The sequence below is a fragment of the Heloderma suspectum genome, chromosome 5 (genome assembly GCF_057233095.1).
Source record: "Heloderma suspectum isolate Gila_16-S chromosome 5, 16-S_ref, whole genome shotgun sequence".
Lineage (NCBI taxonomy): Eukaryota > Metazoa > Chordata > Lepidosauria > Squamata > Helodermatidae > Heloderma > Heloderma suspectum.
This window is the reverse complement of record NC_139462.1, coordinates 44,860,862-44,875,351: the sequence shown is the minus strand read 5'-3', so window position 1 is coordinate 44,875,351 and position 14,490 is coordinate 44,860,862. Positions and strand designations below refer to the sequence as shown.

At 45.8% G+C, this 14,490-nt stretch overlaps 1 long non-coding RNA gene across 2 annotated transcripts in view; it reads left to right on the top strand.

Annotated features, from left to right (window-relative positions):
• The window catches only part of LOC146343830 (uncharacterized), an 81,070-nt gene extending 72,603 nt beyond the window's left edge, over nt 1-8,467 (top strand). The window contains exons 5-6 of one of the 2 annotated variants that reach the window (XR_014792045.1): nt 2,398-2,488; nt 8,011-8,467. This is a non-coding gene — a long non-coding RNA (uncharacterized LOC146343830). Of the gene's footprint in view, nt 1-100; nt 1,717-2,397; nt 2,489-8,010 lie in introns of those variants that run through there. The other variant, XR_014792044.1, reaches the window with a different exon arrangement.
• The last annotated feature ends 6,023 nt before the right edge of the window (nt 8,468-14,490 follow it).

Genomic DNA, 14,490 nt, shown 5'->3' with positions numbered 1-14,490 from the left:
CCTTGAAAACAATGCAGTGTTTACTCCAAGCCAACATGGATTTGTCAAGAACAAATCCTGCCAGATGAATCTGATCTCATTTTTTTTTTTTTTTAATCAGGTAACCTCCATTGTGGACTGTGGGAATGCTGTGGACATAATATACCTTGCTTTCGACAAAGTGCCCCATGATATCCTGATGAGCAAACTAGCTCAAAGTGGGATAGATTAAACAACCATCACGTGGATCCACAGTTGGCTACAGAATTGGACTCAAAGAGAAGCACTCTTGATCAAGAGGATCTTTTCAAACTGGGGAGAGGTAATGAGTGGGCTACCGCAGGGCTCAATCCTGAGCCCAGTGCTCTTCAACATTTTTATTAATGACTTGTAGGAGGAGGTGCAGGGAATGCTGATCAAATCTGATCAAATCTGCAGATGACACAAAATTGGGCAGGATAGATAATACCCTGGAAGACAGAAACAAAATTCAAAATGATCTAGGCTGGAGCACTGGGCAGAAAACAACAGAATGACATTTAAGAGGATAGATGCCAAGTTCTGAACCTAGGAAAAAGAAACCAAATGCACAGTTACAAGATGGGGGATACTTGGCTCAACAACACTACCAGCGAGAAGGATCTTGGAATTGTTGTAGATCACAAGCTGAATATGAGCCAACAACGTGATGTGGCTGCAAAAAAGGAAAATGCTATGTTGGGCTGCATTAATAGAAGTATAGCTTCCAAATCCCATGAAGTATTAGTTCCCCTCTACCCAGCACTGGTTAGGCCTCATCTTGAGTACTGCGTCTAGTTCTGGGCACCACACTTTAAGAAGGATGCAGACAAACTGGAGAGGGTTCAGAGAAGGGCAACGAAGATGATCAGGGGACTGGAAACAAAGCCCTATGAAGAGAGACTGAAAGAACTGGGCATGTTTAGCCTTGAGAAGAGAAGACTGAGGGGAGATCTGATAGCGCTCTTCGAGTACTTGAAAGGTTGTCACAGAGAGGAAGGCCAGGATCTCTTCTTGATAATCCCAGAGTGCAGGACATGGAATAATGGGCTCAAGTTACAGGAAGCCAGATTCTGGCTGAACATCAGGAAAAACTTCCTGACAGTTAGAGCAATACGACAATGGAACCAATGACCTAGGGAGGTGGTGGGCTCTCCCACACTGGAGGCCTTCAAGTCAAGGCTGGACAGCCATCTGTCAGGGATGCTCTGACTTGGATTCCTGCATTGAGCAGGGGATTGGAGTCAATGGTCTTGCCCTTCCAACCCTACTATTCTATGATTCTAGCAAATAGTTATTATTATTCATGGTTAATACCATTTTATACATATATTTCTATCTGTGCACCCCAAATGGCTAAATAGGTATCAAGCTGTTGATGTCTCCAATATGCTGTGCATTTGTGAACAGAGTTCATGGAGAGATCTTCTATCCAGCTGTGGATTAATGAGGATGGATTTTCCTCTTTCCAATACTGAAGAATGAACTTATTTGCCACTAGCAGAACCTGCAATATCAATTTCCGTGGTCCGTTTGTATATCATAATATTAAAACATGTGGACATACCACATACTTAAGTATGCACATACCAAATACTCTTAAGTATATGCACATTAACAATTTAAGAGAATTTCCAGAGGGGTAGCCATACTAGTCTGTTGCAACAAAAACACCAGAGTTTTGTGTCACCTTAAAACCTAACAAATTTACTATGGTGTAAGCTTTTTGTCCATTACTCTCTATTTAAGCAGATGCATGAAGCGGTAACCTGAGTTACAGGTATATATTACATATGGTGTTGGTGGTGTTGGAATCATAAACAGTGAGGTCGGAGGGAAATGGAATGTAGAATGTTTAGGTAGTGACAATCACATTACTAACAGTGGCCCTTCACAAAGCAGTAGTTGCTGAGAACACAAACTTCTTGGCATTGGGTAAGCCAATTATCATATGTACTGTGATAAAAAGCCTTTATCCTGATTCAAGCTGCCGGAGGTAGAACTGAACCTCTTGTTGAAATGTAACTCAGCTGCCTCTCATTCTAATATCCCTCTGAAATTTCTTTGCTGCATAATCGCCACTTTAAGGTCAGTGGCAGAGTGTCCTGGGAGGCTGAAATATTCTCTCACAGTGAGAACAAATGAATACACACACACTCTCTCTGGTTAATTTGTGTTGCTTCAGATTTTCCAGAAAGTGGCTAATGGTCCCCTGTGAGGATCTGGCACTATCTTTCTCACCACTCTCCATGACTATAGCAATTTCCAGTTACCTCAAATGCTGAAATATTTGTTCTGGTGCCAGATCAGCCTGGGGATTGTATACTTTACAGTGTCTCTACAAGTGTGACAACGTTATAGCTTATCTTTGCTCCATGGCCTTGTCATTTCTGGTTTAAGACACCCAGGTGTGGGCTGCTCATCAGTCTTTTCCAGTCTCATCAGCATCAGGACCTCCCATAGGAATTCATCTTCATAACATTATATTCAGGTTAGTAGCCAGGAAAATGAAGCGTTTCATTACTTCGGCTCAAGCCAGTACTATGATACATCATGCAAGGAGCCTGCACAACATGCAGCTCACCAAGCTGATCACAGTTCATGAGTCATGTAGCATGGCCCATAAGGGCTTGTTAAACTCTTGTTTTAGCTGCCTAGCTGGAACTCCAACAAAGCACTTGGCAAATCATCATATGTATCCAATAGGACAAGTTTGGCTTGATGGGTCTCAAGTTGTGCAGGCCTGGCCCACACCAAGACCATTTCTGTGGTCCAGCAGAGCAGGTATTCCAAAAGAAAATAATCATCAGAAGAATGATCAAGTCCATGAAAGAAACGTTTATTTTTAAAGAAGGGATGGGAAAGAGTCAGGGAAAATGGGAACAAATAGCCTGGAGAAAGCAGATGGTGTGGTGGCTGTGATGGCCCATCAGAAATGTATCATTTCAGCTGGAATACAAACAAAGATGTCTCAATGTTGCTAATACTCATCATACACAACTCTAACTGGGTTGCAAGAATATGCATGCTTTGTTATTATTTGCTCAGGCTCCTTTGGTCTTATTTAACAGTTACAAATGACCAAGCTGTGGTAAATGAGCTTAGTTGTGTTACTAATGTTTCATGTAGTAATCGTAGCAGTTAGTAGTTGTTGGGAGAAAGGTTTGACAGAACTGTATTTCTCTCACTATCAGAATAAATGCTGCATAAATATGTGGCCAAAACCTACCTGCACTTACTTACAAGCATACTCTGCTGACATCAGGGCCTTTTACTTGTGGGTAGGAACTTATAGGATCAGATCATCTGACATATGTTGTTTTTATGCTAGTCATTCCTAAAGTTTTAAAGTAGGATAATCTGTTGCAAATAATTTAAGCTAACAGACATGAGAAGATGACTGGGCCCAGAATATTCTTGGGTGTCGTCAGCCCCTCTAAATAATCCAGCCCGCCTTTGCATTGCTGTGTAATTATAACCTTTACTCTGAGAGCATTTCTACACAAGCGATTTATTGCATGCTCATGTCTGGCCACTTGCAGAAGTTTCCAGGCCCTTTATATGACGTTGTCAACCTCCAGGATGTCTCCTGCACTTTCTCCCCTTTATTCCGCTTTCAAAAAGATTGGAGATAAAGCGACAAGGGATGTTAATCCATTCTATCAGCTGTGTGTCATGATGGCAAGGCACTATTTTCACATCACCATCTAGTGGCTGTAAAATGAAACATATAGAAACATATAGAGCTTGCCAAAGAAGGACTTTCCTTGATTCAAACCACATGTCCGCCTGTGTAAAGGAACTGGTCATAACCCTGCAAAGAATCCAGAAGCAGAAGCCCTGGTAATGCTCCAGGATAAAAAGCTCAGTCTGGAGAAGCCCTGAAAGATGGAATTACTCAAATTAGAAACTTGGAGACCCTGGGTTGGATCCAAAGGTGTCCTTCCATTCATGGCAATAATCCTCCTAGGAATTCAGGGGCCAAGAAGGGGACCTTCACTCACAATAATGGGGAGGAGATATTTGCTGATTGCCCCTCTCCCCTGCAGCCACCCACACCCCCTATCTAGGGATGCTGGAGAAATTTGAGATGGATTCAAATGAGCTTGGATTTCTAAGAACCTGACCTGTGGAATCTGCTGTGGAGCAATCCCCTCAGGCTGTGCAGAGTCCATGGAATTTCAGTTGATTTTTTTTACTTTCCCAAAATTTATGCATATAAATCTGTAGAAAAAAAAGTTTCTGCTGAGGAAATGTTGAATGGAATGGGGGACAATACACTAAATGTTACATACTGAGGTAAATTATGTAAATATTTACGTAATTATTTCCATATTTTCCCACATGATGAAAAAAAATATTCTCATCCCTCTGTGGGTGGATGATGGAATGAAAGGTGCCTGACAATTCACAAAACACAGATGGAGCGGGTTTTACACAGTCCATGCATCCCTACCCCATCAAACTGTTGCAGATTTGGTGGCAGGGGAGAAGTACAACAGGAAGGGGGAAATCAGCAAAAATTGCTTGCCTGTTTCTGTCATTGGTGCTGGGAGCACCCTGGGAGTTGAACACCAATCACAGGAGTTTGACTGCAACCCAGTATCTCTAGCTGTACGTACCTGAATCTGAAAGGAGTGGCTTGCAAAAAAGAAAACCAAAAAAGGATGCCTTGTACATCTGATTTGTAGTTGGTGGACATGGTGCATTTTCAGGCTGCAAATACTCCAACAATCCACACAAAGCAGAGAAATGGCCTTTGACATCTCATGTTGGAGCTGGGCACAGAACGTGATTGACAAAGAGACAAAGCCATTCAAAAACTAAAAGCTTCTGCATGAAGAGGGATCCCAAAAGATAAAACAGCAGAATATGTAGAGTTAAAAACTGTACTCTCTGAGGCAACCCAATGCAGTGCTCCACAGCATCCAAAGCCTGGCTTCACCCAGGAGGTGTTCACGATGCTGGCTCCTTCTCCTGCCTGTTAAAAAAAAGGCTCGTTGAGGTGCAGTAAGCAGTCTCACTGGACACCCGGCAGCCACCCAGGAATTTTATCACTTCTGTCCAGTCTCAAATCAGCAGAGTGCCACAGCTGACTAATCTCCTACAATTGCCAACTCAGTGACCCCCTGAATAACACCGGGGAAGCAAGTATGCGTGAACTCCAGCTTTGACGGTGTGTAGCACTCTGAATAGCCTTTCCCAATACTTTCAAGCCTGGCTGCAGATATTTGTTAGATTTCCTAGTGGAAGGTTCTGACTGACACCTGGATTAAAATGAAACTTGCTGTTACACTTTATTTTCCTCTTCCTTAATTACAACCCACCCCTGCTGTGCTGCTTACACATCATTCTGGGGTGGTTGTTTGTTAAACGCTCTCTCCCTCAGATGCGCTCGCTCCTTCTCTACTCTGATTTGGTTTACGCACATGGTAACTTGACAGGTGAGATCTGCTCCTCCTAACTATCCCAGATCTAGGTCTAGGGCAGTGGTTTTCAAGGTTTCAAAATCCAATGTAAGTCCTACTATCTACTAAATAGGACTTATGTTGAATTTTACACAAGCTTTGTACCTTCAGGGAACCCTTTCCACTAGAGCTGTGCACGGTCCACAGACCCCCCGATCTGCTTCGGATGCCACTTTGGATCCTATGAACTGACCCCTATCCACTTCAGATTGATTCAGACCCCCTCCACTTCGACTCAGATCCAAATCTGAAGTGAGATTCAGATATCTGGACCACCCGTTTTGGGCGTTTTCCCATTGACTTGCATGGGAAAACACAAATGGTCATAACTTTTTTTTTTTTTTTTTACTTTTTACGATACAGGCATGAAATTTGGGGACCTCTCCACCCACCTAGAGAAGAGGCCACCGGCAAAATTTCAGACAGTTTTGCCCTGTGTTTTTTTGTGCTTTTGTTGTTTATTCGGTCAGTCGCTTCCGACTCTTCATGACTTCATGGACCAGCCCACGCCAGAGCTTCCTGTCGGCTGTCGCCACCCCCAGCTCCCCCAAGGTCGAGTCCGTCACCTCCAGAATATCATCCATCCATCTTGCCCTTGGTCGGCCCCTCTTCCTTTTGCCTTCCACTTTCCCTAGCATCAGCATCTTCTCCAGGGTATCCTGTCTTCTCATGATGTGGCCAAAGTACTTCAGTTTTGCCTTTAATATCATTCCCTCAAGTGAGCAGTCTGGCTTTATTTCCTGGAGTACGGACTGGTTTGATCTTCTTGCAGTCCAAGGCACTCAGAATTTTCCTCCAGCACCACAGTTCAAAAGCATCTATTTTCCTTCGCTCAGCTTTCCTTATGGTCCAGCTCTCGCAACGATAGGTTACTACGGGGAATACCATTGCTTTAACTATGCAGACCTTTGTTGTCAGTGTGATGTCTCTGCTCTCCACTATTTGATCAAGATTTGTCATTGCTGTCCTCCCAAGAAGTAAACGTCTTCTGATTTCCTGGCTGCAGTCAGCATCTGCAGTAATCTTTGCACCTAGAAAGACAAAGTCTGTCACTGCCTCCACGTTTTCTCCCTCTATTTGCCAGTTATCAATCAAGCTGGTTGCCATAATCTTGGTTTTTTTGAGGTTTAACTGCAACCCAGCTTTTGCACTTTCTTCTTTCACCTTCATCATGAGGTGCCTCAGCTCCTCCTCGCTTTCAGCCATCAAAGTGGTATCATCTGCATATCTGAGATTGTTAATGTTTCTTCCAGTGATTTTAACTCCAGCCTTGGCTTCATCAAGCCCAGCACGTCGCATGATGTGTTCTGCATACAGGTTGAATAGGTAGGGTGAGAGTATACAACCCTGCCGTACTCCTTTCCCAATCTTAAACCACTCCGTTGTTCCATGGTCTGTTCTTACCGTTGCTACTTGGTCACTATACAGATTCCTCAGGAGGCAGACAAGATGACTTGGTATCCCCATACCACCAAGAACTTGCCACAATTTGTGATGATCCACACAGTCAAAGGCTTTAGAATAGTCAATAAAACAGAAATAGATGTTTTTCTGAAACTCCCTGGCTTTCTCCATTATCCAGAGGATATTGGCAATTTGGTCTCTAGTTCCTCTGCCTTTTCTAAACCCAGCTTGTACATCTGGCAATTCTCGTTCCATGAATTGCTGGAGTCTACCTTGCAAGATCTTGAGCATTACCTTACTGGCATGTGAAATAAGTGCCACTGTTCGATAGTTTGAACATTCTTTGGTGCTTCCCTTTTTTGGTACGGGGATATAAGTTGATCTTTTCCAATCTGTTGGCCATTCTTGTTTTTTCCAAATTTGCTGGCATATGGCATGCATCACCTTGACAGCATCATCTTGCAAGATTTTAAACAGTTCAGCTGGGATACCATCATCTCCTGCTGCCTTGTTATTAGTAATGCTTCTTAAGGGCCATTCAACTTCACTCTTCAGGATGTCTGGCTCTAGCTCACTAACCACACCGTCAAATCTATCCCCGATATTATTATCCTTCCTATACAGATCTTCCATATATTCTTGCCACCTTTTCTTGATCTCTTCTGCTTCTGTTAGGTCCTTGCCATCTTTGTTTTTGATCATACCCATTTTTGCCTGGAATTTACCTCCGATGTTTCTAATTTTCTGGAAGAGGTCTCTTGTCCTTCCTATTCTATTATCTTCTTCTGCTTCTGCACATTGCTTGTTTAAAAATAATTCCTTACCACTTCTGGCTAACCTCTGGAATTTTGCATTTAATTGGGCATATCTCCCCCTATCACTGTTGCCTTTTGCTCTCCTTCTTTCTTGGGCTGCTTCCAGTGTCTCAGCAGACAGCCATCTTGCCTTCTTGATTTTCTTTTTCTTTGGGATGTTTTTTGTTGCCACCTCCTGAACAATGTTGCAATGTCCATAGTTCTTCCGGGACCCTATGTACTAAATCTAGTCCCTTAAATCTATTCTTCACCTCCACTGCATATTCATGAGGAATATTTGTGAGCTCATATCTAACTGATCTGTGGGTCTTCCCTATTCTCTTTAGTCTGATTCTAAATTGTGGAAGAAGAAGTTCGTGATCTGAACTACAATCAGCTCCAGGTCTTGTTTTTACTGACTGCATAGATGTCTGCCACCTTTGGCTACAAAGGATGTAGTCAATCTGATTTCGGTGTCGACTGTCTGGTGAAGTCCATGGGTGAAGTCGTCTCTTAGGTTGTTGGAAGAAAGTGTTTGTTATGCACAGTGAGTTGTCTTGGCAAAATTCTATCAGCCTATGTCCTGCTTCATTTTGTTCTCCCAGACCATGCTTGCCTGTAATTCCAGGTGTCGTTTGACTACCCACCTTAGCATTCCAGTCTCCTGTAATGAAAATAACATCTTTTTTGATGTACTATCCAGTAGGTGCTGCAGATCCTCATAGAACTGATCTGCTTCTTCAGCATCTGTGGTTGGGGCATATATTTGGATCACTGTGATGTTAAATGGCTTACCCTGAATTCGAATTGAGATCATTCTGTCATTTTTTGGATTGTATCCAAGCACTGCTTTAGCCACTTTATTATTAATTATGAAGGCTACTCCATTTCTTCTGTGGTCCTCTTGTCCACAGTAGTAGATCTGGTGGTCATTTGATGTGAAGTGGCCCATTCCAGTCCATTTCAGTTCACTGACACCCAAAATGTCTATATTTAATCTTGACATCTCCCCAATAACCACATCCAATTTGCCCTGGCTCATAGATCTTACATTCCAGGTTCCTATGGTGTGTGCTAGGTTTTTGTGCTAGGTGGAGTTAAAATCTGCTGTTTTCCACAGAAACTGTCAAAGTAAAGAGCTGTACTTCTCCCTGTTTCCATGCACGCATATGAAACCTGGCCCCCTCCCAGCCCCCCTTGAGAGCATCTCACCCACCAAAGTTCAGGTAGTTTGGCCCACTGGCTTGTGTGCAATGAGCTGGTGAAATTTTATTTTTTCCACAAAAACTCCCAAAGCAAAGAGCTATAACTTCTCCCTGTTTCCACAGATGTGCATGAAACCTTGGTCCCTCCCAGGCCCCCTCAAGGGCATCCCACCCACCAAAGTCCAGGCAGTCTGGCCCACTGGCTTATGTGCAAGGCGCAGGTTGAATTTGATATTCCCAGAAACTCAGACCAAACTCAGAAGGGAAACTGTGTTGAAGCAGAGGTCACTGACTATCCCTAATCTCTGCTGCACATTTCTTTGAAGTGCAAAACAACCCTTATTCAGAAGAATCACTGGCTCAGCCTCTCTATGGCAGAGTTGGCAGAGAATTTCTCCACAAATCTTCGGGAGGCCGAATGCCGACGCATTCGGCCCCCCGGAAGTGTTGGGGAAATTCTCCGCCACCCCCCCCCGGGATGGGACTTACCTTTGGCGAATGTCCCTCTCGGCGGCGGGTCCCAGCGGCGGTTCAGCGGCGTTTCGTCGGGGGCGGGGGCAGCGGCCGGTCTCCCGACCGGCTGCCGCCTAGGGATGGCGGAGAATTTCTCCCTGAAACTTCGGGGGGCCAAGCGCCAACGTGTTCGGCCCCCCGAACAAGTTTTGGGGAGAAATTCTCCGCCCCCCCCCCGGGATGGGACTTACCTTTGCCGAATGTCCTCCCGGCGGCGGGTCCGGCCGACGGTTCGGCGGGTGTTCGTGCGGGGCGGGAGCAGCAGCCGGTCTTTCGACCAGCTGCCGCCGCCGCCACCGTTGCAATAAAAGAAAAAAAAATAAAAACGCCCCCGTGATAGGCTACGTGACGATTAACGTAGCCTATCACGGCTAGATCTGCAAAGTCAGCTGTGATAGGCTACGTAAATTGTCACGTAGCCTATCATGGGTGACTTTAAAAAAAAAAAAAAGCGCGTACGGATAATGGCGGCCCCCATAGGGAGCCGCCATTCCCATTCCTTATTTGGTCGCTGTAGTCTATGTAAAGATTTACGTAGACTGCGGCGAAAATAAGGGCAATGCTATTTGCGTTGCCCTTATTTTCGCCGTAGTCTACGTAAAGATTTATGTAGACTACAGCGACCAAATAAGGAACGCGAATGGCGGCTCCCTATGGGGGCCGCCATTTGCGTACGCGCTTTTTTTTTTTAAAGTCACCCGTGATAGGCTACGTGACGATTGACGTAGCCTATCACGGCTGACTTTGCATATCTAGCCGTGATAGGCTACGTTAATCGTCACGTAGCCTATCACGGGGGCGTTTGTTTTTTTTTAAACTTTGGAGTTTGTGGCCGGGCGGGGCGAGGCGAGGCGCCTCCTCCCCGGCCTGAATTTCAGCCGGGCGAGGCGGGAAGCCTCCCCCCCCGGCCTGAACTTCGCGGGGGAAGCAGCGATGCGCCTCCCCCCCACCGCAAACAAGCTTCGAGGACAGGTAAGTGACTTTTGTCCACCCCTACTGCCGCTGCTGCCATTGCAAAAAAAAAAAGTAAAGTAAAAAAACCCACACACCCGTGATAGGCTATGTAACGATTTACGTAGCCTATCACGGCTAGATTTCCAAAGTCAGCCGTGATAGGCTACGTAAATCGTCACGTAGCCTATCACGGCTGACTTTGGGGGAAAAAAAGCGCATACGCAAATTTCGGCGCCCCATGGGCGCCGCCATTTGCATTCCTTATTTTGGCACGTCTAGTCTACGTAAAGATTTACGTAGACTACGGCGAAAATAAGGGCACGCTATTTGCTTTGCCCTTATTTTCGCCATAGTCTACATAAATCTTTACGTAGACTAGACGTGCCAAAATAAGGAATGCAAATGGCGGTCCCCATGGGAGCCGCCATTTGCGTACGCACTTTTTTTTTTTCAAAGTCACCCGTGATAGGCTACGTGACGATTTACATAGCGTATCACAGCTGACTTTGGAAATCTAGCCATGATAGGCTACGTAAATCATTACGTAGCCTATCACGGGTGTGTGTGTGTGTGTGTTTTACTTTTTTTTTCGCGGCCGGGTAGACGGGGCGCTCCTACCCGGCCTGAATTTCGGCCGGGCGAGGTGGGGTGCCTCCCCCCCCTCGCCTGAACTTCAGGGGGAGTAGCGAAGTGCCTCCCCCCCACCGCGAAGCAAGCTGCGGGACGAGGTAAGTCCCTTTCGTCCATCCCTACTCTATGGCTGAATACACACATTACCTGCCAGGAAGGCTGGAAGAGGTTATTTATTATCTGCTTTTGTTTATTTCTAGCACACACTAAATGGGTATTTTGAATGTATCTTGAATGAACACAGTCAGTGCCTATCCCAGAAGGGCCACTGATTTTTGAACATTGGAAACCTCCACCTGATGGACCCATACGTCCCGCAGCCCATCTCCTCCATGGTGGCCTGCCTAAGCCTCTTGGGGGTGAGAGACGGAGAGCTTGCAGGAGTTCCAGAGGCACTATTAGCTTTCTGCTTGCCCCTGCTGGCCTGCTGGGATGTGGGGGCCTCTTCCCCGAGCAAGACCAATTGTGCAAGAGCAGGCTGCTGGTGTCCAGTGAGACTGCTCACTGCACCTTGACTAGCCTTTTTTTTTTTAACAGGCAGGAGAAGGGGCTGGGCACAGACCGTGATTGCTCAGTAGTGCCCTGGCTGTTTTCCCCTGCCCAGAGATGCCTTACAGCGGGTGCAGACGGCAGTGCTGGGATCGGCTCCCAACTCAAAGTGGTCCCACACAATGCTGTCCTGATGTTTCGGGGGGGAGGAGATGCAGACTGCCTGCCTTGAGTCTTGGGGCACACCACATGAGCGGGGTGGAACAATGGAAGAGGGGTCGGGTGCTGGAGCCTCTGCCTGCTGCTCCTCCTCCAGCACACCCTGGAGGATCGCCCTCCACCATGCTGAGGACGTCAGACACCTCTGACCTAACGTCCATCAGCGGGCTCCCCTCTTCCACTGCAGAAGGAGGTGCTGCTCCGCCTTGGGCAAGAGTGCGACTAGTGCACCTGCCTATACCAGCTTCCTCGAACAGTGACCTCTGGGCACTGCAACTGGTCTCTGCACTCTGCTGCCCAGTGCACCGGGATGCATGATTTGGACTAGGGGACAGACAGCTTGCCTAACGGTGCTGCTGCTGACAGCAGCACCACGCCCACCTCTGCCCCTGCCAATACCCGAAGATGCCTCATATTGCGCTGGATGGCTTTGCCACACAGTGGAGTGTTACTGGAACAAGAAGATAATTAATATAAATACTATGTGTCTCATGCTTTTTCAACACCGTCTTGAAATTTGGATGTATAGTATTTGTGGAACAACAACCGAGCACACACATAGATACAGATACAGACACACAAGAGATAAAGAAAAGCAGAACTACCTAAGCAAATGACGGGTGTCTTTATTTTATTGTTTTTTATGTCATATTCTTTTATGGAAGGCAGGGTAACTTCAAGAAATACAGGGCGACAGCGCAGGTGGTAACAGCCAAATCAAACCCTTAAAAAAAACTTCTTTAATTTCTGTTTTAGGAGGATCAATACAGAGAAGACACAGACAGTGCACTTCAGCATGGGGGATGAGGGACACAAGCACTACACACATAGGCTGCTATAATATGCCTTTCTTTAAGAAAAAGAAAAAACTAAATGCTTGAATATGACTAAAGGGGGGCATGTACAGATCTCAAAGTTTGTTTTTGAAAATCATAATAAGACTGGTTTTGTAAAAATCTAAAAGTGACAGAGTTGACTGACAAAAATGACAAGGAAATCGAACGGAGGAAGCAGAAATAAGGGTCGATGTTATGCAACAAACGCAGCCTTTTCCTGAGTCCACAATCAAGATAAACAAACAAACACAGGAATGGTGGGGAGGGGAGAGTGTAGCAGCAACTAGCAAGGAAAAGCTATGTTAGTTTGAAAAATATGGAAAGGAGACTGATGAATCTAATCAAATAGAAATAACAAATGAATTGGAGGTTGAAAGAAATAGAAGGCAGCTTGAAGAGGTGCTGCAAAAGACACCATCCCAGTGGGGACGGACGATCAAGGAGCAAGGGAAGGGAACACTCCCAGTATAACCAAGCTGTTTCCTTTTAATTTAAATTTTGAGGAAAGCCTAATGGCAATCAAAATCAAATAAATTGAAGGAGCAACTCCTAGGAATGCACATGCATGTGCGTGCGCATGCGCGCATACACACACACACACAATTATCTACCCACACCAGCCCTCTCTCCCAAAGACACAGCTAGCACAATAACCGAACATAGCTTTTCGCCCAAGTATATACAGTCAGGGGCAGAAATATTGGAGCAAGGATAACTGTTTTGGCAGTTGGCCTCTGTACTCCACCACGTTGAAGTTGAAAGGAAACACATCCAGATAGGAGTGAAGTCAGGACTTCCAGCTGTAATTCAAGGGGTGTGACAGAAGTGGGGCACTAACCATTCAGGAAGGACAGCCACTGGCATACACACACACCCATCATTGGTGGCTCATAAGTAATGGAACGAATGGGTGACAAGCAGCTGCATGGCCAGGTGTGGCCTGTTTCCTGGGTACCCCATGACCAATCAAGCAGATAAAAGGCCTGGAGGTGGTTCTGAGTGTTACATTTGTATTTGGTAGCTGTTCACTGGAACTCCCAACATGAGGTCCAAAGAGGTGTCCATGCGAGTGAAGGAGGCCATCATTAGGCTGAGGAAACAACATAAACCCATCAGAGAGATAGCAAAAACACTGAGTGGCCAACACAACACTTTGGAACATCCTGAAAAAGAAGGAATTAACTGGCAAGCTCAGCAACAGCAAAAGGCCTGGAAGACGACGGAAGACAACTAAAGTGGATAACCGCAGAATTCCGCTCATGGTGAAGAGGAACCCTTTCACAACATCTAGCCAGGTCAAAAATGCTCTGTCAGGGGGCCCTAGCCGGCCTCTTTCAGTCTACTACAGTAGCCAACTCCAGACACAGACAAAGGATTCTTTTCAAGGCTTTATTTGTTTTACAACTTTATCACCAGCGACTAAGCTATGAACAGCAGAGTAACCTATGCCTTGGGTTGGAAACAGTTGGTCCCCATTTGAACGAGAATCACTTGCAGACCCTGAACTTATGGGCTAGGGAGAGTCCCTCCCCTTTTCCCTTGGGTCCTCTGGACGCAACCGTTGCTTGCACGCCAAAAAGGCGCTACGTCTCCTTTCTGCACCCTCCATAGCTCATCGCTCTTTGCGTCTGTGTCAAGCATCCAGCCAGCTCTCCTCCCACACTCTTTCATTCCCAGTACCGCTATCTATGTCTGGAATGCCGGCAGGAGGAATATCTGCCAGCTGCAGGGCCTGGGAGGGATGAGCATGCTCCTCTCCCACGGACAGCTGTTCCTTCTCAGAATCAGAACTGCTCTGAGGTTCTATGGGCTCAGTGTCCACCCTGACACGCTCTTGTGGAGGTAGGCATGTCATTGTAAAATCTATAGTCAAGAGACGGCTTTATGAATGTGAATACAGAGGCTTCACCACAAGGTGCAAACCACTGGTAACGCTCAAGAACTGAAAGGCCAGATTAGCCTTTGCCAGCAAACACCTAAA